At 48.1% G+C, this 25,911-nt stretch overlaps 1 long non-coding RNA gene across 1 annotated transcript in view; it reads right to left on the reverse strand.

The window, feature by feature from the left end:
• LOC127201238 (uncharacterized) overlaps positions 1 to 25,911 on the reverse strand; it is a 133,067-nt gene that overhangs the window by 96,044 nt on the left and 11,112 nt on the right. The window lies entirely within an intron of this gene.

The raw sequence follows: 25,911 nt of genomic DNA on the forward strand, positions 1-25,911 counted from the left end.
CCCAACATGTTTCATTTCTAAAACCAAAGGAATCATGAAACTCTCTTGTTATAGAGCTGTCAGGAGGGACCCCCCCCCCCGCCTTGTCACATCACAGAGCTCACAGGACTCTGCTCCTCGCTTCACTTAGAAAAGCGAGAGTGGAGAGGGTTGAAGGAAGTTGGTGTCTTTGTGACTGCCCCATGACCTGTGCTCTTGGGCTGGAATGGAAACTGTGACAGACCAATGCAAAGATCTTTCAAGCAAGGCCACTTCTCCAGGTACACATTAGAAAAGGGGGTGTTGGGGATGTCTTGGATCAACTCCAGGGTTGGTAAAGCACTGTGCATTCTCTCCTTGATAGTCCTGGATTGACTTAGGTTCTGTGGGGTTTGAGAAGCTGGAAAGGATGCCTTCTGGTTACATCAGGCAAGCCTCAGTAGACATTAGCTTTCATGTGTCTGACAGTGAAACCTAAGGCTAAGGATCTGGCCAGTATGATACACTGAAAAAAAATGCATACTTATTTCCCAAGTGTGTCTGAGACACGGAGATCAAAGCCTACATCTGTGGGAATCTTTATCCATCCATATCTTCCTCCAGTCTTGTGTAAGGAATACACACACTACATCCAAGGGCCAGGAAACAAAATGGGGGATCACAGCTGAGCACACCTGTATGCGTGGGAAGTATGTTTTAGAAGGTTGTTAATGTTCTTCCTAAGGAATACATGGAGGAGAAGGGGGAGTCCCCGCCATGTCCTTTCTTGTGTAGAGGAGGCTGCCTGGACTTCCTCACCACAGGCTCAGATTGGATGAGGTACATTATGCATTCAGGTCCTGCAGCAGGAACCTTCGGCAGCAGTCCTCCTGAGGGCTCTGCCCAGACACAAAGGAAACCCTTATGCAGAGCAGCCTCAAAGATGCAGGACTGTGCCTTGCAGGAAGACCACTCGAGAAGCCTGGGGCCTGGCTTCAGCTGGCGAGGCGGTGACACGCACTTGTATCACACATCCCTCCAGTGAGGAGCTATTGTGGAGCTAGGTAGCTTGGGCTGCCCCATGAGAGAGCCGCTGTCTTCCTCAGCTTCTCCTCTCAGGAGCGAGAGAGGAGTGTAGGTTTCCTCTGCTCCAAAAACTCTCCCTGCTCTTTGCAGCATCTCATCACCAGCTATTTTCTTAGCTCAGTTCATGCTCTCCCTCTGCCCCACAGCTCCATGGGATAAATCCTGCCATTTAGAGTCCTTATGGCACCTCACGGCTCTGGCTGAACACCTGCTGTGGCTTCCGGGGGGGGGGGGGTGTGTGGGGGGGGGGAGAGAGGACACAGTCTGGCAATGTCTAGTACTTGAGCAAGTCCCGTTGCTCCTCTGACCTCACTCACTGAAGGATGGGGATGGATAGGCTATCCCTAGGATTCTCCATGCCCCCTACCTTCCAGGACCATATTTTACCAAACAAAACACCCAGGCTTAGAGGTCTTGGCCTGGTAGAGGCTCCTCCTTCCCTGGGCTTTCACTGATAATAGCATGAACAGGTGAGCATTGACTACAATATTGGTTTTTTTATCCCCTTTTAAGGCATCCACTTTTAAATCCACTTTTCAACAAGTGTCATTTAATACTTAAGATAGATAAGAGCAAAGTTGCCTCTTTGGACATGGGGGCAAAGGTCTAGAAGGTCTCTTTCTGCTGTGGCCTCTCAGCCGCCCTCTTGTAGCACAGATCCTTGAGGCACATGGTTGTTGCCATAGATGGGTCCTTCTGAAAATGACCTTGAGTCTAGCTACACTGGCTACCTGTTCAAACCCCACCACTCCCCTCTGTACACGTCCATACTCTTCAAAAGGTGTCTACAAAAGATATGACGATCTACCTGCACTTCCCTGATGTTGTGGTATTTGTTTGCTTGACCAGTTTTCGCTATGTAGTCCTGGCTGGTCAGATCCTAGCTGTGGGGATCAGCTGGGCCTCAAATTCACAGAGATTTGCTTGCCTCTGCTTCACCAGAGACCCGAGATAAGAGCGGGGTACTACCATGTCTGCCTCTGGCCCCGCACCCCCAGTTTTTAAACATTTGCTCTCAAGGATGCAAGCAAACAGCACTGTGAAGACAAAGACGGAGGAATGAACACATTAACCCAGTCAAGAGCATGGCTACAAAGCTGAGCCTCATTGTTGAGACATGATCCACACTGGCCTGCACCCAGGGCAGGGACAGGTGACACACATAGCCTGGCCCTCAGCATCTCCAGACCAACATCTCCTTTCTCCTTCTCCTGGCCCCTTGTCCTGCTTAGTCCCCTTAAATGTAACCAGCAAGCCTCTAGTGTTAGACGCAGCAAGTTGGAAAGGGAGGGAGGCAGGTGCTATTTATAATTCGGCTGTGTTCACCCTCAGAACACGACCATTTATTCCAGGCCACCTGCCAGAGGCCCACATTGCCCTGGCTCTATATATGGGTCTTTCCATGGGCCTCTGTGCCACATCCTCGCCTCCGAGGGGCCCTAGGAAGCCTGGCAAACCAGGAGGCAAAGCTTCCAGACAGTCCCACTGGGATTTCTCAGCAGAGGACTCTGAGGCAGCAGGCTAGAGGACCCTGGGGGCATTGGCTTGGTGGGGCTCTGAGGGCAGTTGTTTTGTCGCTAGGGTTTGAATCAAAGTGGTGAGGGGGAAAATGCATTCTGCTCTAAAACATTAGGTCACCCCCTTCTTTTTGCCAAGTGGATCTCAATTGAGCTCTGTGGCAGCCTTGCCAACCCCCGAGGGCTGTGAAAGTGGGATTTACAGATGCCCTGGACAGGAGGGAGGGCGGGCCAGCCAATGCAGGGGTGTGTAGGGCCATGGAGAAGTAGCTGCTTTCTGCTGCCTCCCAGCTTGGATTAGCATGAATTAAGGACACTAGAAGAAAAGCTGGCTGGCCCGTTTGGAGGGTGGGATGCAGAGACCTCACTGACATCTGGAAGCCAAACCTGAAAGCCGACAAGGTTCTATCTAGTACAGTGTTCCCTCTACCAGCTGCTGTCTACACGCAGGTGTGTCCTAACCTGAAGGCTTGGGCGTTAACACTCTTTCGCAGGCCTCTGGTGATCTTTCTTCCTATTTCAACTCAAATCTGAGTCTGTTTTATTTTATTGACAGTCTTTAGTCCAGGCTGGTTGAACTCCCTATGTAGCCGCACCTAGCATTGTGAATACTAAGAACAAGCTTGGACCAATGTTGTGCTTACTCTGTGTCGACCACCTAACAGCATCTCATGCACTCCCTTCCCCCTTCTGCTGCAATATGGGTGTTAGCTTGTCAGGAAAAGAAAGGAAGCAAGGAGCAGGTCCCACCTGCGTCCAGCTCAGCCCAACCTTCCTGTGGAGCACAGGTCTGAGTCTTGCCATTCACACATGTTGTCTTGTCACTTGTATGTAGGTCATTGTGTCTTGGCAGGCCCTGCTACTTCGCCTGTCGCAAGGGCTCATAAGGTCCTTGCATGTAGACACCATGTTGTCAGTGTCCTGTCTAGTCCTCTTCCACATCCCCTCCTCCAGCACCTGGAACCAGTCAGACCAACAGAAGAAATCTTCTGTCATGCGCTGGCACTCTGGCTGGGCATACCTTCTATCTTTGAGCTCTCTTCACTTGTACACAGATGCCTACCTCTCTAGACTAGATGGCCCCCCAGAGACCCTTGAGTGGTGGCCATGTACATCAGCACCAGAGCGCTTTTGATGCCTGCAACAAATTTGAGAATGGTGTTTTAGATGCACAAAGCAGCAGCCAGCAGCAGCAGCAGCAGCAGCAGCGGCAGCAGCAGCAGCAGCAGCAACAGCAGCACCAACACGACCACCAAACCAGTAGTTGTCTGATTCCTAAGCAATGAGGATCCTGTCTTCATGCAAACGTCCTCATCATTAAAACAACCACCACCACAACAACAAAACCCTTAAAAGTCCACATAGGGCTAGTCCTAGATGCCAACGCTCTTCATGAGACACATTTTTAAAGCACAGTTTTGGACTTTCTTGAAGGACAAGCAGTGCCTGGAGGGGAGTTCCGCTTACCAAGTGAGTGCTCCTTACGTTGGAACCTTGTAGCCACTAGCCACCTTCACCTCCCTAGTTGACAGACAAGGTAACAGGCAGAGAGGAAAGGGGACCTGTCCAGCATCTATCACCAAGTCAATGACAATGCCATCGTGTGACAAGGCCCGATGGAAGTCAGGCTAATTTGGACTAGTATAGGGACTCTACAGAATACTTGGAGCTGGCTGTGGTGGCATGCGCCTTTAATTCCAGCACTTGGGAGGCAGGGGCAGGCAGATCTCTATGAGTTTGAGGCCAGCCAGGTCTACAAAGTGAGTCCAGGACAGCCAGGTCTACACAGAGAAAGCCTGTCTCGAAAAACAAAACGGGAATGCTTGAGAAAGCCACTGGCTTGTGTAGCTAAGCATGATCCTGGATTCATACCTCTAAGCCAAACAGCAAGTAAAAAGAGGACGATGAAATAGTACAAGATGAAGCAGGCTCTTTAGATGGGATGGCGACAAGTACTCTGAGCTCTGGAGAGGTGGGGAGCACTGAGGGCTGAGGACTCTGTGAAGGCTTCTTTGGGGAGGAGGGATACTCCTATTCATTTGAGGGTCTCTGATCTGGAGGAGTTAAGGGCCCTCAATACAAGGCTGTTGCTGAGGTCCCTGGGTCTGCCCAGTGGTTACAGGGAGGGTGCCTCCCTGTATCTAGCCTCCAGCTGGATGCAGCAGCTTTATCTTTCTGGATGGCAGGAGCTCAGTTGAAGCACTCGCTGCAGAGCAAGGAGTGAGTCACACAGTTCACTTCTGACAAATGGCTGGAATCCTATGGCTAGAGCGCTTTTGTGGTGAAGGACCGTCAGTCTCTCCTGCTTCCTGCTATGCCTATTGGTCCTCTAGGTCCAGCCAAGAGAACACCTCTAGGCCGAGTCTCTCAGTTCTCTGAAACCCTCTGCACAGTCAGTCATGTTTTCCATACTGAAGAGGCCACCACCATTTTCTGCATCCTTCCAGCAGTGCCATTGTGGACCTGGGATCCAAGGTCACAGAAAACACGACACGGGCCTAAGCCGCCTTGAGCTTTCAGAGAAACTCCCCAAATGCAGTTATCTTCCTATTGTCTTACATGGAAAAAACTATGCCACATGGGAGAAGTCTCGTGCTGAGAACAGTGAGTGAGGGCGCAAGACTGCGGGCAGATGGGAGCTAAGAGTAAGAACACCAGCTAAGGAGAGTGGAAAGAGCATGGATGCCTAGTCTGATGTCTAGCTGATATCACGGATTTGCTTATGGTATCTCTCAACTTCCTGACTACATTTCCCAGTCTTCCTTTCCGTTAGATGCCACTTTGTGACTGCTTTCTGGCCAGTGGTGCCCAAATTGAGTGATGTGGATCAATTCTAGGCTTGACTAATAGAAAAATCTCCCCCTTGTAGTTTGTATAGTTTTCCCATAGTTCTTAGAACCAGAGGGAGACAGAGCTACAAGAAGGATGACGCCTGGGTCCCTGAATGACTGTGCCAGGCACAGAATGGTGGTGTGGACAATAACCAAAGTCTTAAGGTGTTGAGTCACTTTGATTTTTGGGTTGTAATGCTTAGTAGCCCCAGTGCAATATAATCTCTAAGTCTCTGAGTAGCTTTGGATAAGTTTCAGAGCTCCCAGCTTTGGTTTTTCTCATGTGGAAAGTGAGAATCAGTAGACCTTCCTAAGAATGACTGCATCACAGCCAAGGCCTCATGGTGACTTTAGTGAGCCCTGGTCAGTTTTGCCTTTCATGGTCCTTCCACACATAAATAATATTAAATAAATTTTCATTGGTAAATAAAATAAGTAATGAACATAAATTAGGTTTTATGACAGCATGGTATATAGATAGATAGTCCACGTCGACTTAATTATGATGTCCACTCCTGTTTATTTCTTTTTTATATTCTATGTTTTCTTCCTGATTTTATAAGAAATAAAATTAAAAGTATCATGGACCAGAGGCCTGGTGTTACTGTACTGATCAGAGAAGCTGGTCGTCTTCTAGAATGCCCAGCCCAGAATGCATATAATATGTGCAACTAAAATGGGCATTTATAAATATAATAATAGGAGCTATGAGGCACGAAACAGCACTGGATGGCTGTGAAGCCTCTTTTGCATTCTACATTCCCTCCAACCTTCACCCATGACTGGAGATGGGTGTGCCTGCATTTTACTGTGAGAATGTGGAGGATGAAGGAAGTGACTGAGTCGTATGCAAAAAAAGGCCAGGAGGTCTGGACACTCTCCTTACCTACATACCTTAATTTCTCGGGCCTATGATGAGCTAGGGACTCCTTTCTTAAACATTTGTTTTAATGACTGAAAAAGGAAACTGTTGCTGAAGACAAGTGGCCAAGCCAAGAAGCAAAGCCACTTCTCCTGGTGCCCTAGATGCTTGCTTTGCCACCTGGCTTTTCCATCTATCAGGAGGCTGGGACACAAAATTTGTAGATGGCAGTCTCTAAGAGAGTGCCACACACACTAAACACCTCCTGTAACAGAGTAAAGAAGAACCTGCTTAAGGCTGAAGTAAAACACTTCACGCCAGGTTAAGCGCGAGTCTCAGTCTCTACCCAAATGTACTCTTCGGAAGGTCCTATTATAACAACCACATTTGTCATCGCTGATTTAACTGATCCAAGACTCCAAGCAGGCAATCTTGGCGGCCTGAGCCAATGTGTCAATTATGCCAGTGAGGCTGTGAGCAAAAGTTGCATGAAATGGAAGAGAAAGGGGGAAAAAATCAGTTACAGTCATATAGACGGTGGGGACCAATATGTGCGTTTTCACAGCCATAATATCAACACAAACTCCTAAACCTGGCCAACGCATGTCAATTCCTTGACAATCTGACTTAGTGCAACAGATGCAGCCAGCCAGTTCCCAGAAAATAAAAACAATCTTTTTAGTAGAGAGCCAGTCCTAAAGATTGGCTTTTTCGGTAGCTTTTTCTTCTAAGTAAACACTGCAAAGAACATGCTATGGCTCTTCATGACTCTTTTTAAGGAAGATGAGAGAGTTGAAGGGCTTTTGTGATTCACCATCTCTAGGGTCTTTGGGACAGTATTCAGTCAGAAGAGACTGGTGGCTATATGTGGACCGGCATCCACGATTTCTCTGGACCCAGCTCATCAGTATGCTGTTGTGGCTAAGCAAATCAGTTATCCTTCCTGAATCCACCTCAGCTTCTCATTTCTAGATGATGGTGAGAAGCCTACCTGCCAGAGTCTTTGGGGCTAAGGGATGCAAAGCCTAGACCTGACAGCCCGGTGGAGTCAGTAAGCCCTATAAACGCTATAGTTGTCATTAATGGGTTATCAAATGCTGAGTCTGTTGTCAGTCCCTGAGGATGGTTTCTTTGGACAGTCAGGTCCCTCAAAGGTATACATCAGAGAAGGGGAAGGACACGTACCCAGAGAACTCTCCTGGGGGGGGGCACCCAAAGTTGTATTGTTAGCCGACATTTAAAGGTCCTTAAATTGGATGGACAGCAGTAAGAGAAGCATCTTCCGGGAAAAAATACAAGAAAATAAAAGTGGCTGGTCCCCAGTGCAGGCCCCACAGAAAGTGGACACATGTTCCGGGTTACCTAAGCCTGGCTTTGGTACTAAGGAGGCACAGGCTTCCTTGGGTCTGGCCACTCTCCATGATCGGAAATGTCAGAAAGGCTGACCCTTTAAGCCAGCTTCCCAGGTTTTCAGTCTGGCTCAGCTACTTATTTGTGGTGTACTTTTGGACACGTTAAATCACCTTTCTCAGCCTGGTTCCCTCCTCTCTAAAATGAGGGAAATACCAGTTCTCACTTCTAAAAGGAGGTGGTCAGAATTACGTGATCGTCAGAAACCAGCATCTTACAACAGGGTCAGGTTCACAGGAAAGCAGTCAATACACAACAGGATGTGCTTGTACTGCTGTGGTCGGCAGACTGTAAGGCAGTAACCTTCCTCACCCTGTATTTGCTGCTTGCATATCCTTTAACATATTAACAGTGATTTTTTTGCAGCAAACCCCTCACTAGAACCAAGCTCCATTATTGCTAATGTAGAAGTCTGATAGGCCATAGAAGCAGGGTGCTAAGAGGCCCATGGTCTACCTCTGAAGCCTCCAGAGAGGCTCAGTCCCCTTCCTCAGAGGAAGGTCACATCCAGAGCAGAGGCATGGAAGATGAACAGGGGACCTATGCCCCAGCTCAGCACTATGATCCTAGTTTGTGGCCACTGACAGTTGCTTTTCTCTCTCTGGTATTAATAGTCTCGGTTGTAAAACAAAGTTGGTTTTTTTTTTTTTTTTTTTTTTTTTTTTTTTTTGCCACAAATCTCGGTTCCATTCATGTCTAAAAAGGTCAAATAGCCACAGTTACCTGGGCTGCTAGAGATGAGGTCTTTGGTTCCTGTGGCAACGCGGCACCCAGCTTTAGTGTCCTCAAAGCCATACTGCTGTGTCCACTGCTGTGCATGCTTTTCTTGTCTTCCCCCACCTTCTACTGTAGTATCTCATTCAGCACTTAGCATGATTATGGCTTTTCCTCTTGTCTCTCCCCAGGTCAAAAATGTAAGCTCCAAGAGAAGAAATCTCCATTTTCTTCCCCTTGGAAACCCAAGTACAGCACCTGGCACAGAGTAGGTAATGAACGAATATTTGAAGACTCACTGAATGAATCAACAATGAGTATCATGTACACAAAACACGTGGTTGCTAAATTCTCAGCCGCTGTCCTAAAGGGGAGAGGGGATTCTCTCTACACAGAAGCATCTTTATCTAACACCTAGCACCTGTCCTATTGCCGTGCAGGCTATATTTCCTCTAGGGGATGTGGCTGAGAGTGAGTGAGCTGATAACAACCCTCACTTAGGTCTATTGTCTCTGTGAGGTTGGTCTCCTGTAGACATTTCTTGGTCTGTCTTATGTCACCAGAGAGCAACAACGGCTTGCTCTGCCTTGAAGATGGAAAGTTCCTTTGCTGGGCTCTTGCACGGAGGTCACGAAGGCAGGGTGCATCAGAGTAGCCAGTTGGGTAGTGGACTTGGGCCATGTTCTCAAGTCTGCCTTGATCAGCAACACCATGTATATTTTGATTGCCAGCTGTCGGGCTCTCCTCTCAGTCAGCCTGGCTCTGAACTGTCTCAGAGTTGGACCATTTGCTGACCTCCCCCACACTCTGACACCAAACATTCCCTGATTTTTGTTTGTTTGTTTGTTTGTTTTACCAAGACAGGGTTTCTCTGTGTAGCCTTGGCTTTCCTGGAACTCACTCTGAAAACCAGGCTGGCCTCAAACTCAGAGATCCTCCTGTCTCTGCCTCCCGAGTGCTGGGATTAAAGGCATGCGCCACCATGCCTGGCCTGCTCCCAGCTCTAAAAAGTAAAACTTATGCTCCCTTGTATTCCAGACTGTCTGCAATCCTGGCCACCATCCTTTGACACAGTATTTCTGTGGGTGGTCCCCTTTACCCACAACAATCAAAACTGAGCCAAAGCCTGCACTGGGGTCTGTAATCCCAGGGGAGGGGAGTGGCCCCTGCTTCGCTCTGCTGTGCTTGGCTCATTTTCATGCTCAACTGGCCTGAGTTTCAATGCCCCAAGGAGACAGACCTCTGGGCACATCTGTGAGGGAAACTTCTATATTGTCTTAATTGAAGTCGGTTACTTTAATACCCTACACTACATGTGGAGGGCACGTTTCTCTGGATGGGGCTCCAGGCTGAGTAAAAAGGAGGAAGTGAGCTGAACACCGAGATTCATGTCTTTCTGCTTCCTGGCTGTGAACACAACGACCAGCTGCCGCCTCACTCTGCCATAACTTCTCTGCCCCCAAATAACCTCCATCCATGACCTTGCTTCCTCTGGGTGTTTTAGTAGGGCAACTAGTAAAGTAACTAATAGGATGTTATAACTAAAAGATTTCTTTTACGCCCCTCGCCCACCGGGACCCTTCCTGCACCTGTGTCCTCAGAGCCCGTACCACCATGTCTGCGCCTAGGAGATTTGACGCTATTCTCTGAGTAGCTAGATTTGGTCCACCCCTCCCATCTGCTGAGACCTTTAGACTCGTCTCCACCACCATCACTTCCAACTTCAGGTCATCTCTGGCCACAGGGAAATGACAGTGACCTCTTCCTGGATGCTTATAAGGATTTGGGCAATGGGCCAAGTATTTTCCGTGTTGTCACATTTAATCATCCAAAAAAGCCAGTGAGGCAGGGCTACCATTTCCTACGGTTTTTACAGCGAGGCCGTTAAGGGATTGCAAAGCGCCTCTGCTTGTCAGCATAGGTCATAAGTAGCGGTGAAAGTTCTGAGGCCTGCAAGCTGGACAGCTTCAGCAGATAGCACTTAGGGGGCCAGGATGGCAGTAAATCCATAGAAACCGGGTTCCCAAACAGGTAAGTCAGTTCAGCTGCTATCACTGGGATCTATCTGTAATCTCTCGTGTGACCATTTTGCCTGAGGGGCCGATGACTAGCCTCCTCACGTCCATCCCTTGATAAAAAGCAGGGATGCACCATTTGTTGCTACCCACCTCATTCAGCAGCTCGGAAAACATTTTAAAAAATGAAGTAAATCCGGCTCTGCCTGATTTTGGCAAGCCTGTGCTGGATTCTCACAACCTCTTCTCTGCTCCTTTATCTCCCCGATGACTAGGCCTTAGAATCAGTCTAGAGAGCCAGAGGACTGAGGTTCCAGAGGCCCGCAGCGGCAAAGGTTCCAACTAGGTCAGACCTATGGTACTCGCCCCCACCTACCTACTCTCTTTAGCAAGTGGGCTTGGGGTTGGGGAGGAGATGATCCTGGAGCAGGCTGGGAAGGAATCAGAGGGCCCTACTGGCAGGAGGGGCTTTGCTGAGGCCTGCGTGTTCCTCTCCCCATGCCCTGGTGCTTTAGAGTGAGCAGTTGAAATGGAGAATCCTAGTTCCTTTCTGAACCATTCAGAAAACAGTGAGTCACCCTGCCGCATGGAAATGAGTGGCCTCTGTTTAATGAGAGCTTTTCCACTTGCTAGGCGCTGGGCGTAGTATTGGACTTGCATAATCTCTCAAAATGCCTAAAAATACCTTTTAGCAAAGAAATACAAGCACAGGATCAAAAGATTTATAACAAAACCCACCAGTTTATAACCTACCCATCTCCATCATAGTCCTCACAAAGGTCACCTTTTCTAACCCCCTTTTAAAGTGTATGATCTCTTTAAGAACAGAATGGTGGTGCCATACTGCCCTGTCTAAACATTGGGTGGAGCGCAGGGAGTCTTGTGGAAGAATGGGGGGTGCGGTGGGGGAAATAGAGGACTCAGAGGGGACAGGAGCTCCACAAGAAGACCAACAGAGCCAACCAATCGGGGCCCGAGGGGTTTGCAGAGACTGAAGCACCAACCAAGGACCATGTGTGGACTGGACCTAGGCCCTCTATACAGATGTAGCATAAGGGTAGCCTGGTCTTCATGTGGGTCCCCTAGTAAGGGGAGAGAGGGCTATCTCTGACATGGACTCTTTCACCTTCTTTTCGACCACTTCCCCCTGGTGGGGCTGCCTCACCAGGCCACAGGGGAAGAGGATGTGCTAAGTCTGGATGTTCCTTGATGTGCTGGGGTGGGTTGGTGGGGGGCTCCCCTATTCTGAGGAATACGGGAGGGGGGATAGGGAGAAGAGGGAAGGAGGAGGGATTGGAAGGAGAGGAGGGAGGGAGCCTACGATCAGGATGTAAAGTGAATAAATAAGTAAGTGAGAAAAGGGGGAAAAAGAGAGCAGAATTGCTCTAATCTTCAAAAGCTGTAGGTAACAACCTTATGACCACAGCCCTCGCTTACAAATGATAAAGTGACCACACAGAGTGGCCAAGGCCACCCAGCTGGCGAGGGAGCAGGGGCAGGAATCAGACTTACATCTGCCTCTCTTCATAACTTGTTGGTCATATGCCTGCCAGAGGTACAGGGCTTGTGGATCATCTATTGTCTGAAATCAGTCAGGGTGGACATAACTAAATACGTTGAAGTGTATGCATTGCAAAGCGTTCGTTAGAAAAGTCAACCCAGGGAAGCCAGGTGCAGGTCTTTCTGAGGGCACTCACTCACTGGCTTGGTGACTGGCACACTATTTCCTTCTCTTTGACTCCTCAGCTCTCATCCTGAGTCATACAGTAGGAATTACATGAGTTAGCAGATATTTTGTGAACATTCCTGAATGGAGGCAGCACTCTCTAGAACCTCTCTGTTGGAGTAGTGACATAACTGATCAAAAAAAAAAAAAAAAAAAAAAGAATTGTCAACAGTAAAAGGTTTCTAAACATGTATGATGACCATAAATGAATTCAAAATCAGATGTGTACTAAATATGAAGTGTTTGTGGATATACTCCCCCATGTTGCTGTTATGCTGGTGTACAGGCAATCCAACTGGCCTACCCTTAGGGGCCTTTAGGGTCCTGACAACGTCCTATGTCATCACATGTACCAGAACCTGCCTGCCATGCCAGAGCTCTCTCTTCTGGTTCTCTCCCTCAGCCTGCCTGCCTGCCTGTCTGTCTGCCTGCCTGTCTGCCTGTCTTTCTCTGTTTCTCTCTGTCATGAATGCTCTCCCCTTTTCTCCTTTTCCCACAATAAACCTTTCATACCAGATATGTTGCTTGGCATCTTTATACATTATAACAGTCGTATCTTATGATGTCACTGAAACCTTGGTTCTGAACACACGACATCGCATACTGCACACTGCTTCAAACACCCAGACTTATTAGTGATTATTGTAAAATTACTCTGTGTTATGAATTCCAGTGTCTTTGATTGTCCGTGCAAATTTTCCGCTCTCACAAAAAACAAAACAGTTTAATTACAGAAAACAAAAGGTTTTTTTTTTTTTTTAAACATTTGCCTACCAACATTGCTCGGCATAGAAGTATAAAATTACTACATCTTTGAATCATGCTATGTTAGGATGCTTGACTTTAAAAATTGCTATTTGAGTGGGTGACTTGGGTTTCATAAAAAATTAACTGAATTTTCACTTGGGATTAAGACAGGATTCCCAACAGTGTTTGAAATGGCTCTGAACATCTGCCTGCCACTTAGCCTTGTGTATTTATGGTATCTGAAAAATGTCGATGATGTTGCATTGTCTTCCAAAACCAACCTTGTGGCCAAGGTTTCAATCGTTATGATTATGAAAGGATAAACCAGCATACTTGTCTCATTAGTATATGATTTGTTTTCATAAGATATATGAAATGTAAATAAATAAATATACTTATTAAAGAATTGTGGTAAGAGACATTTCTTCATGATTTATTCAGCAACTTCCATTTGGATATCTATTTTATGTACACCTATATCGGGCATTATATTAAAGAACTTGTGGTGAAAGGGGTTGTGGGTAGAAAAGTTTAAGAAGCCCAGGACAGAGTATTGTTATTGCTGTCAGTGCTGCTGTCTCTCACCTTGATGTTTCTTGACATCTTCAGACATAGCTGTGTGGCCCCCGCATGGGAGAGGAGCCAGGCAGAGAAGATCGCTAGTTTCTTGCAAGTATTTAGAAGTGGAATTATAAGCTCCATTATATGATGAGGAAATAAATGAAAAAAGGTAAGTGACTTCCCCAAAGGTCAGGATGGCTTGCATGGGAAACAGGTGGATGCTCCCATTTACCCTGGGCCCTAGGCATCATTAAAGCTGTGATCTTGCCCTTGACTGTGGTCATCACATGCAGTTTCCATGGATCCCTGTCTGTGTGGCCTTAAGCAAGAGCCTTAAGCTCTTCCACTTTAAGGGCAAGCTCACCACCAAATGCCTCCTCACACATCAGTCTGAATGCAAAACACTATTTTGCTATTTCTATCTATAACCCCTGATTGTAATGTTTTTCCTTTTCTTTGCATGCAGCCCGGAATTCTGAATGGATGTTTAAAAAAAAAAAAAAAAGATTCCCTGAATCAACAGATATATAACATTATGGAAGCTCTTAGGAACAAACCGTTTATTTTCTCCATTAGCAGAAGCTTAACGGGATAATACTTTCAATTATATTATTCAGTAACAACGCCGTTTAGGGCCTGAGTGATGGTCTGATTTGTAGTTAATAGGTCAGTGGCTCGCTCATTGGAAAATATCTGCTGCCTTCGAGGAGTCAGGCATTGTCCCAGCCTCGATGACCTAACAATGACAGCATCAGCCGCTCCCTTGCTGGCTGCTCTGGGTCAGCTGCACCCCTTCCCCTCAAGCCTGCCTGGTTTACCCTCTGTGCCATTGGTCAGAGCAGCCTCTCTCCACCTCCTGGCTGAGCTCTGCCAGAGGGAAGAAGTAAAGTGACGTGAGAGGGTCGAAGGTCCAAGACATCTGGGTACAGATCCCTGCTCTCTGCTCCCACTGTGAGACCACATAGAATGACTGTCCTTCCGAGCCTCAGGCTTCCGACCTGACAAATGGGACAAGTGTAACCCTCACCCTGAGTGTAGCCTGCCTGTCTCAACTTATCTAGCACAGTGCCTGGCCTCAGTAGGCATGGGTTGATATTGGCCCGTATTCCCACTCTCAAATGGGATGGCTACTCTCCTGAGTCCCAGGCCCATCGTCCTCTGGCCCCTTTAGGTAGAAACTTCCAGCCTCGTAGCCTAGTTCTTCTTTGCTGCCTATAGATCCTGCTCACCCTTGTCTGTTAAGCAGCTTATATAACTCTCTTCACATTTTGTTTGTGTACAGTTTTTCTTTCTTGCTGGGTACCTAACTCAGCTGCCTTGATACTCCATGGTTCAGGTGGCGAGAGGACAGGACACTGCTAAAAGGCTCATGGCTAGAGCTACTGTGAGCGTCCACAGCCACTGGCCAATCTCAGTTAACGTCCCATAGCCACAAACAGGATTCCCCTAGAAGCGTTTGAAAGAGCCCGCGGGGTCCTCCTCCTTGGGGTCACTGACATTTTGTATGGGTGATTGACTCCTGCATACAGTCTGTTTCTGCAGAATAAACAAACACTCTTTTTACACACTGTCTGAGTCTGGGGGTCTTCCTTCAGGGATTTTCAGACCCTTACAGTAGTGTTTATGAGTTTTCTGTAATGCATGCTGGTTTTGAAGCCTGATTGTGCCCATTTCCACAGACGGGAAGACTGAGGCACAGAGGCCAGTGGAAGCTACATGATTGAGTATCACAACTGTCCTAATAGTTCATAAGACAGTGCTGAGGACTGTGGTCATCCGTGGGGCTCAGTGCTACAGTAGGATTTAGCTCTAGCTGCTCAGCATAGTGAGCTGCTTGCTTATAGTGCCCCACATTTGGGCTACCTTCACTTATCTGACTCCCTCCGTGCTCCCTACCAGTGTTCCCTCCATTCCCAAAGAACTGTTTTAGAGTGTGCTGCTAAGAAGCCCAAATTTAGGTAGAAGAGCTTGGGGGATAGCCTCCTCTAATGAAGGGCAGGGCTTATTTCTTTGAGCATCCTCCCTCCACATGGAAGGACCCACGAGCCTCCAGTCCAGCCTCACCCTTGTGCATGGCACTGAGGGCTGCAAAGAGTGAATGTTTTTCCTAGAGCCGGATCTGGTTTTGCATGGGGGCAGGCTGCAGATGTTCAGGTGACTCTGTGGGCATTAGGTAACTCCCTAGGGCCCTGTTTCCTCCCCTGGGAAATGGCAGCCACACCTACCGTGAAGAGCTGTGTGGATTTGTAAGTGTGAAAATGCGAGTAGAACACCTCACACAGGGGTGTGGGGCATCTAGTGCCTGTTGGGGACCAGCTTGTTCTGCATTCTCGCTGCCAGCTGCATCTGGCACCTAGACACTGGAGGCTCCTAGAAGGGGGTCACACTTTCCAAGTCTTTGCACTCCAGCATTTGTTACCACTCCTGGAGCAGCAGAAAATACTTAATGTCTGTTGGATGGGTAACAAAAATGAAAGAATCCCTAAGGAGAACCCACCCACGAGGGATGACGGAGTTTCTGGAGCATTCCTTCATTCTCTTGGTTTTTAGTCTAGGGTCCATTCAAGACACTAAGCATGATTCTACCACAGTGGTGACCAAAGTCCACCATGTGTCCTTCTCTGGGGGTGACTTAGCATCCAGGGGAGATCGGGGAGCCTACAAGGGCCTCCAGACTGATTTGGGACACTTCTGAAAGAGTTCCCACATCCAAGAGAGTCAGGTTTAATTATTAGGGTGGGGCCAGGCACGTATGGGGTTTCTAGAAACTTCCCAGGTGAGTGTAATGTGTTGCCAAGTGGAGCACTACTGGGCTCACCGGAGGGGGAAGAGGGCAGGGAAGAAAGAGGAGTTTTAGTGGGGCATTTTCAGTTACAGGGGACTTTTGGCATAATCTTGAGGGTTTTTTTTTTTTGGTTGTCATAATTGGGGGAAAGGTGGTTCTGGCACCCAGAGTGCAGACACTAGGGCACCACCCCTAAGCACTGGGTGCTGCTTAGGACAACTTCAGAACAAAGACCCATCTGAACCAGGCAGTCCTGGGCTTGGATGCGGGTTATGAGATAGACGCGCGCACATGGGATAGGGACCCTTTAGAGAACACCCTGTTTTGCAGGAGAGCTGAGACCTAAATGTCATGTAAAGAAAGCTTCAGCAAAAGCCTCTGAAGGAAGAAGGAACATCCCTGACTCTCAAGTGGGAACCTTCAGCAAAAAGATGCCGGCCGAATACAGGGCCGAGGGTGGCCCCTGACCTGCCAGCCTAGGAGAGGGTCGGCACTTCTGCTGAAGGTGGTCCTCTGGGACTGTCTGGGGGGGGCAGGGAAGAGAGAGGGTAGCAGTTACTGAGCTGCTTTCAGTTTGCTATCCTCACTTCCTTGAGAGTCTCACAGCAGGAGAGGAGGCGAGGGTGAGGTCCGTCCACGGGGGGGGGAGCGGGGGGCGGGCGAGGCAGGGGGGTAGGAGGAATAACTTATATATCCTCCATAAGGTCTTCTGGCTCAGCCTCCCTGCTTTTTCAGAGGCCTCTTTAGCCACTTCCCCTTGATCCTCTAGCCCTGGAAAAAAAAGAAGGCTTCCTGAGAGAAACCGGGATCCACGGGGCAGTAAATACACTTTGCATTCCAGAAGAAGAGGGAGGGAGGGCCGACCGAGTGGCCAGCTCCCCAGCACGCATGCACCGTCGCCTTACCATGACCTATTCACTTTTCCATCCAGGCCCTGAGACTGAGAACCTGCCAACCCTTTCCTGCCCCACCCCCCAGCCATCCTTCTTTTTCCCTCTCCAGCACCTTCTCCTTAAATCACTTGCAGACACAGCTTTGGACCGGACCTGCAGAAGCTATGCAAGACAGCTGGCTTGCTCGGCACTATGCAGGCTGTTTCCAAAGAAACATCAGGGCAGTTTCAGCTCCATGGGGGCAATTTAGGTGGAAAGTCAAGTCCTACAAGAATTCCAAAAAGGCTTAAGTCAAACGGCTGCTCCCCCAGGAACGGGAGCCAACGGGGCTTCTGATAGGCTAGTCCCACCTCTCCGGGGCTTCTGATAGGCTAGTCCCACCTCTCTGGGGCGTCTGATAGGCTAGTCCCACTACTCTGGGGCTTCTGATAGGTTAGTCCCACCTGCGGATAGATGCCTCCCAGCCCAGAAGAAGCAGAGCCAGCTCAGTGGGTAGCCGGCTGAGGAACTCGCAACCCAGCGCCTAGAAGGCAGGTGGGGAAACTGAGGCCACAGAAAGGTGAGCGACGAGCTCAAAGTGAGCAGCAGGATGGCTTAGTTAGGTAACTTCAGCTCTCCCAATGTCTGCCAGTGCACGAACTTCTCTCAGGCTTTCCGGCTAAGAGTAAAGTAAGAAGTTCCAAGCCAGCACATCCAAACAGAGAAAGGCTGGGGCCTAAACTACGGCCCACTTCAAAGATGCATTTTGGGGGTGGTGAGGGGGATACAGCGAGTATTTGTGTGTCCTCAGTTTCTGATTTTGCTTTCAGAAATAAAAACACCCATCGTGTCCCCTGACTCCCCAAAATATTATGAACCCCCTATCAAAATCTTGCTCAATAGGAAAGCTATCAATACCCGTGTATAGAACTCGTTTCATCTCACAGGAGGAGTCATCCTGGGAGAGGAGCAGTAATACCTTTACTTAAGTCATTATTCTATTAAAAATGCTAATTTGCCCAACATGTCCTGAGACTTAAACTACAGATATCCAGAATGACATAAATAATCAGCAATAAAGGACCCCTGGCCGAAACCCTAGCATTAGGGATGTTTCTCCCGTCGCTATTAAGCAAAGCCTCCAAATGTCACACAAACGTATGGCTACACAAACGGCATGACCGGCGGAGTGGGGTGTCTGCAAAAGGTAACTCAGACAGACAGACCATCATCAGCCTCCATGTGTCTGCCGATGTCAAAAATTGTGCGGAGATTCCCCCAAGCAGTGCCCTAGCACTGTGTGCACCTGTCTGCACATGGGGCAGTAACTCCAGATTTCACCTGGGTTTTGTCTGCCCAACTTTCAGGCAGGCCCTCAGCATGCATGGGAAATGAGGAGAACACACTCCGCACGCCTACCTCCTCTCCTCGTCCCCTTTCCTCCACTCCCCCTCCCGGCTCTGTCTTCCCTTGTGAAAAGGCTTGGCTTCTAAATGACTGTGATTAACTCCAGCATTGCCTTTGGGGGCTACTAACAGCACGTGGTACAGGGTCGTCTCATCTGTTGCCAGGACAAATCACCAGTGTGCCAAGTCTCCAACCGCCTGTATTCCGAATAAGGGTCAGTGTGGGTCCATCAGCACTGAGAAATTCCACAAATATGCCTTGAGCACCCTCCCTGCAAACAGGGTGGCTGCTGCAGCCTGGGAGCTTCACTGTGCTGCCTGGGACTTAAGACTCTCCTTCTAGTCTTTGAAAAGGTCAAGGATCACCAGCTGCCTTAGGGATGACTAACAGAGCAGAAAAGCTACGTGCTATCAGGATTCTACGGCTGCAGTGTAGACCCAGGACAGGGGAAGAAAGCAGGATGGGACAGGGCCTGAGAGAGAGAAGGGATATAATGGTGACCAGTTTCTTTGGTTCTCAAGGACATAAGTGGCAGGACAGACTGTTTCCAGCTCTACCACTTGGGCTAGGAGGAAGCAAAAGCATTCTCTGTTCTCCAAAGTTGCTTCAGGCACTTGTTTCTCCTTCAGAGTAAAGGTATTGGGAGACAGGTGAACAGGACTCTCACAGAATCCCAGGAATAAGAGCTTCCCACACCTGAGAATGTAACCAAACCGTGTAAGCTTGCCAGCTAGAGAGCCTCAGACCAGAGGTCTCTTTCCTTGTCACCCATGGGACCAGTGACCAATCACCCAAGTCCTGTGTTTTGCTGGGTAATTAAACCAGTCCCACTAGTTGGGAAGCAACTTATAAAACTGAAACCACATGATTTAAAAAGATGGGTTTTCAGCTAGGGAGATGGCTCTGTTGGCAGAGTGTGTGCTGGGCAAGTGCAAGGGCCTGAGTTTGGAAAGCCAACGTTGGTAGAAAATTCCTATAACCCAGCAATGGGTGTGGCAGAGCACTGGCTAGCCAGCTTAGGCAAATTGAGGAGCTCTAGGATACACTGAGAATTTCTTGTCTCCCATCCTCCTGAAAGAAAGGGGGTGATCAAGAAAAGACTCCTGATTTTGACCTCAGGTCTCCATAGTGTGTGTGCGTGTGGGCGCGCGCGCACCTCCCCCCCCCCCACACACACACATTCTGTAGCCTATGTCAGCCTAGAACTCATTATGTAGCCCAGGCTAACCCAAATAGTATTCAATAGCACATTTCTTTTAGATTTTTTTCTTCCCTAGACTCATTCCCATCCATCGTTTTAAATGACTGTCTGTTTTTTTCCTTTTTTTCTGAGAGTGTTTCTCTGTGTAGCCCTGGCTATCCTGGAACTTGCTCTGTGTACCAGGATGGGCTCAAACTCACAAAATTCTGCCTTCTGAGTCTGGGATTAAAGGCGTGTGCCACCACCACCACCAGGCTGAATGTCTGGCTTTAGCAGAGAACTGAGCCTGAAATTCTCATGCTAAAAAACAAACAAGAAAACAAATCACAAGGTTCTAGCCCAGGTTTCATGGGTGAACATTTAAGGCTGTGCATAGTCTGCTCCTCTGGGACAGATGTTACAGCTGTGTTCCTTAACTTGGTCCCTTGAGTCTTACCACCCGATGGCGAGACAGTCCTGGGTCACTCTCAGACTTGGATATGATAGGTAGTTATGTGAAGGAAAAGAAAAGTGCCTAAAGTGTCATAGAGGGTTAAGAGTGATTTAGTAGGCATAAAAAAAGCAAACATCATTGTGTCATCTACACAATCTACTTTGAAGCCAGCCTGAGCCCGGAAACACTTCACACTAGCAGTGAAACCCTGGGCAATTCAGAGGCTAGGGAGAGTCTACATTTCTGCTCTGGTTAAACTGGATGGACTTGAAGGAGGTCAGCTGACACTTGAAGGGAGTCAGCTGACTGGTCACCACAGAAACAAGCGCAAAGTCGGTCACAAACAAACGCCTGCTGGGCAGTCCCAAGATTGGCTGGCCGAAGAAGGCTTGCCGCCCACGTGGAGCCCATCTGCCAGGCAACGTTTCAGAGCCAAAATTTGAACAGACAGCCATTCCTGACTGGGGTGCTCAAGTAATCCTCTGAAGAAACTCCAAACTCGGATGGAAAGAAGCAACTCCTTTGCTAGTGCAATAGGCCTGGCGTTTCGGGTGGCACCTGTCACAGAGCAAACGTGTTCTCGTTTCCTGTAGGAATACACAGAAATAAGCCAGGCACCCAGAATCCCAACCACCTCCGAATAGCTGGGCGGCATGGAATGTGCCACAAGCTTGTGAGTACTGAGGGTTTAGCCCTGGCCTTTTCTGTAATGCCTAACAGACTCGGGGTGTTGGGTACTGGTTCAGCCAGTCCTCCCCACAGCAAGATCCAGCTGGGCCCCTTCCTAGCTATACTTAAAAAAAATACTGTTCTCAGTCTCAGTTTTCTCAATTGTTCCATGTAGATTCTCCAGGCCTCTTTCAGGAGGAGAGAAACAGAAATGACCTCACACGGGTGGAGTGTACAAGTTAGAGCAGCAATGCTGTGTGTGTGTGTGTGTGTGTGTGTGTGTGTGTGTGTGAGTGAGTGCTGCGCACTGAGGGCTGGGGTGAGCCAAGGCCATTAGCGTTACTATTGTGATGCTCAGCATCCTTGGTACTTGCAGTACCACACTGACTGTAAACCTAAACTGTAACGCTATGCTCCAAAGTATACGTGAAAGACAAATAGGTAACACATTAAAACAAAAACAAAACAAAACAAAATGCTTGGTAGCTTTTCACTTTGCTAGGGTGGCTCCTCTACATGTCACTGGGAGGGAAACCGGGTACTGTCCTTAGAGCTAAGGATGGCCCTGGACTAAATGTCTGGAAGCTTCTGCTGCTAATGGTCGCTGTGGTCCCAACTCCCAATGCAAGGACCATGTCTTAATTCTAGAAGAGCAGGACATACCAGAGAACAAAGCAAAGGAAACGAAGGTGATACCCACTGGAGCAATACAGCCAGCCCAGGGCTCTGATGCACAGAGACCCCCTTCCTACACAGCAAGTAGTCCGGTGCACCAAACATTGCCCAGGCTCCCTGTGTGAGCAATTCTGAGAGCAGCTATATGTCCCTTCTTTTCTTTTCCTCTGCCACAGCAGCCAGAATGCCACTACTGGCTTCAAATGTCACAACCATAAAACCTAGGCAGCCTGGACACCCCCAGTTGCAGCTTGAAATCAAGCTATCTGGAAAGCTGTGGTTGCTCAGGGACTAACTTCCTGAGAGGAAGACCCTGGTTTGTTAAGCCCTTGGGATAGTGTGGCTCCTCTGTCCCTGCACCACATGTTTTAGGCATCGACTAGTCTAGGGGTCTGCTTGAGTTTTATTTCTGTTGGTGCGATAAGTACCCTGACAGAAAGCAACTCAGGAAACAAGACGGTTTGATTTGGCTTACAATTCCAGGTCAAAGTCTGTGAGAGTGGGGATGTCAAGGTAGGAGGAACTGGAGACAGCTGGCCGCACCACATTCAGTCAAGAACAGAGAGAAACCAAGGTGTGCATACTAACTGCTTAGCTCGCTTTATCCTGCTCTTATACAATTCAGGGCTCAGCTCAGATGCTGGGTTAACCCTCACGGTGGAGGACCCCAGGCTAATACGATGTAGATAATCCCTCCTTGAGACTCTTCTCCCAGGTGGATCCATAGTGTGCTAAGTTAAGGAAAATAATCATCATTGGGTTTCATGTACTGTCCTTGAAGAGTGGTCTGGTAGTCATTATTACACACACACACACACACACACACACACACACACACACACACACACACGGCAAATATCAGGTTGAAATCCTCACAAGTGATGTTCTTACTGCTCAGGCTGGTCCAGTAAGATTATTAGTCCTCTGGGAGACCTGGTGGCACTCAGAGGAAGGATAGCAGGCTACCAAGAAGAGACTTGATACCCTATGAGCATATACAGGGGGAGGAGGTCCCCCTCAGTCACAGTTATAGGGGAGGGGAGTAATGGGAAAATGGGAGGGAGGGAGGAATGGGAGGATACAAGGGAGGGGATAACCATTGAAATGTAATATGAATAAATTAATAAAAAAAGAAACAGCAAAAAAAAAAAAAAAAAAGATTATTAGTCCTCTAGGTTTTTTTTTGTTGTTGTTTTGTTTTTTTGTTTTGACAGGTGATAAAACCACAAGAGTATCCTTTGCCAGGAAAGAAAAGATGCTCCTGTGGACTCCAGTCTTGTTGCTCATGAACAAAGTCTGCCACACGAGAGGGAGGCAGGGCCGGTCTCCATATCCTATTGCTAAGGGTGTGACACTGAATCTTAACAGTCTTTATAGAGTGACAGGAAAGAACTTTGGCTCTGTAGTCACTCAGATCTGGCTTTAAACTACAGCTCTGCCATTTCCAGTGTAATTCATCAGGTTCGTGCCCTGTAGCCTCAGTTTTTCCCTATGCAAAGTGGGTATAAATTTTTCTTCCAAGTTGTGTAGTATTAAGTTACATTAAATAAAGTATAACACACACCATGGTTGGTTCAGTGGCTGGTATTCGGCAAGCTCAATCCCCCTTTTTAACACTTGTAGAATTTATTTTGTCTTGGGTTGTTTGTGGACAGGGTGGCCTCCGTTGGACTCACGATCCTCCTGCCTCGGTCTCGTGTCTGCTGGGATTACCTCCTTTCTGTACCACTGCCTACTGGTCTATACTCTATCCCGTTTATCCACTGCCTAATTTAAAGTTAGCTTTCAAGTCCAGTCTGTATAAGCTTAATATTGGAAGCAGCAGAAAGACCTCGCAGGAACAGTGCTAATTCCCTCTGTTTGCTACTCAGGAGGGTGTTTTTGAGGAAAGAACAGATAACACCCAGCCAAAAGCAGGAAGCTAGGTGTTCAGATGAGGCAGCATGCTGGGGCCAGGCAGGCAGGCAGGCAGGCAGGCAGGCAGGCAGGCAGAGGTTGCCAAAAGCCTCTGAATTTAGGACAAAGCTCTTCTGGGGCAAAGCTGCCTTGACTGCCTCCTGTTAGAAAACTGTCCAGTTAGTCCTTGAAGCCTTTGGCAAAGGCCTGCCACCAGGGGCAGCAGGGAACAGTAACTCATGAACCACTTGTGTCAAGCTGGCCGAATAACCTATCTTGTGGAAGTGTCTCTCTCTCTGGAAACAGAGACTTTTGCTTACTCATACAGCCATCCGGGCACTTCATGGACACTCATTCTCAACCCCTAGAGAGGGCCAGCCCTGAGCTGGAGCTGGGAACAGGAACATGCAGACAAACAGGAAACTCTCCCTCCCCCTACCCTCATCCCTTCAACCCCCCCTAATCACCCCCCCCTCCAGGAGACAGTTACACGAACAGATCAAAATCTATAAAGTGACAATTCTGTTCAGGGTACACTGGCCTCTCAGGGGGAGGAGCAAGAATCAGTACAGAAGGAAAAGTCGGTATTGCTGAATTTAGCGGATCAGGGCAGGAGTCCTACGTGCAGAAAGGGAGAGGGGTGGTGCACTTGGGGCTCGGGGGTTAATCTGGTGCAACTGAAATGGAGCATGCACAACCAGAGGTAAAGCAATTAGAGAAAACTATGCCTGCTAGGAAGAAATTGGCTCCAAGACAGCCAGTGTACCAGGGTCAGGAATTTGGACTTGACCCCGTGGGTCAGAAGTTACTTTCGTTTGCAGAAGGACTGCAGAGTTCAGTTGAAGAACTATGTTTATGCTAAGGGCTGAGGCATATGTTTTTTCCCCTCCAGCTCTCTGCACCATATTTTACCACTCTATACTTTACCCCGCCATGCTTTCACACTACTTGCAAAGCCCACAGGAGCATTTGGGTTTTGACTTCTGGGTAACCAGCGACCAGAGGAGGTTTAAGAATATTAGTGAAAGACAATGGGTTTGGGGTTTTCAAATCACACCTCAGGGGAGCAAAGGAAGGGAGAGATTGGTGACAGATGGTACATTGATAATCCTTCCATCAGGACTTGCTTTTTTCTTCTTATTTAAATGCAAGAAGAAAGAAGAAGAAAGAAGAAGAAGAAGAAGAAGAAGAAGAAGAAGAAGAAGAAGAAGAAGAAGAAGAAGACAATACTGAAAGTTTCTATTCATTTTTTGCACAGTTAGAACCAGAGTTATGTTACTCCTCTGTTTCAACACACATGGCACACACAGAGAGCCCTCTTGTATTCAATTCCACGTATCAGTTTAATAACTGTTTATTGAGCAATCATCTAGTCAAGATTATGTTTGCTGGTGGCAGGGGGAGGGGAGAGAACCAGAGGAGAATGACCTAGACTTCTTCTAGCTTGTAGGGGCGACTCTCCATATAGATGGTCCCTGGTCACCAGTGGCTAGGGGCTAGGTTTGCTATGTGCTCAAGGCTAGGAGGGCTGAGCAGGACCCCTGAGCTTCTGTTATTAAGAATGAGTCTAAGCCACACACAGGACCTATGTGGCATTGGGCTAAACTGAGCAATAAGACTTCCATCATTCTAAGTGTTTGCATACCTGGTACATCTCTTCTTTATCTAGACATCTTAAAGTAGATGCCCCAAGTCTTTCCTATAGATTACATACCTGGTCCATACTCCAACTATGAAAAACCAGGAACCTGAGAAGGTGACAAAGAAGGTCACCAACAGGACCCATTCCATAAGAAGAATTTATAGCATCCCATGTCTGGCTTACCTTGACCCCATGGGTACTGCCTGACAGTGTTTTCTTCGTTTGGGAGACACAAGAGCCTTGTTCCAGTTTTGGAGATAGCAGAGCCAGTCACAGAATGTACACAGCCCAGTAAGGAAAGGTGTGAGATAAAGCAGAGCCAGAGCTGGTACTGTAGCTAGCGCATACACCTTCTGGGGTAGTCCTAACATATCAGAAGAGAATCTGGATTTGCCCATCCAGAAAACTGCTTGATCACTGGGAGGTGGCTCATCCTTTCATGCAGTGGGTGTAGCTTCAGGTCACAGAAGAAAGATATCAGGATGTCCCTTAAGCTTCAGTGACTCTTAGGCAGCTTCACAGTACACGAGGTCAGGGATATGTCAGCTACCACCACAGGGCCAGCTAGTATCTCCAGGGCACTGCCTAGGAGCCAGGTACTGAGCTGTGCTTTCAAGGTAAAAGTGTTTTAATTCTCACAGCCACTTGGGAGCAGTGATAAGGCCTCTGCAAGTTCAGTGTGGCAGGAACAATAAGGATGTGGCCATTTTTGTTGTTGTTGTTGTTGTTTCCCCAGCTTCCCCAGCACCAAGAACATTACTCTGTAAAAAGAGGTAGAACTAGGCCTGGAGAGGTGGCTCAGAGGTTAAGAGCACCATCTGCTTTTCCAAAGGTCCTGAGTTCAATTCCCGGCAACCACATGGTGGCTCATAACCATCTATAATAAGATCTGGTGTCCTCTTCT

Source organism: Acomys russatus, chromosome 17, assembly GCF_903995435.1.
Source record: "Acomys russatus chromosome 17, mAcoRus1.1, whole genome shotgun sequence".
Lineage (NCBI taxonomy): Eukaryota > Metazoa > Chordata > Mammalia > Rodentia > Muridae > Acomys > Acomys russatus.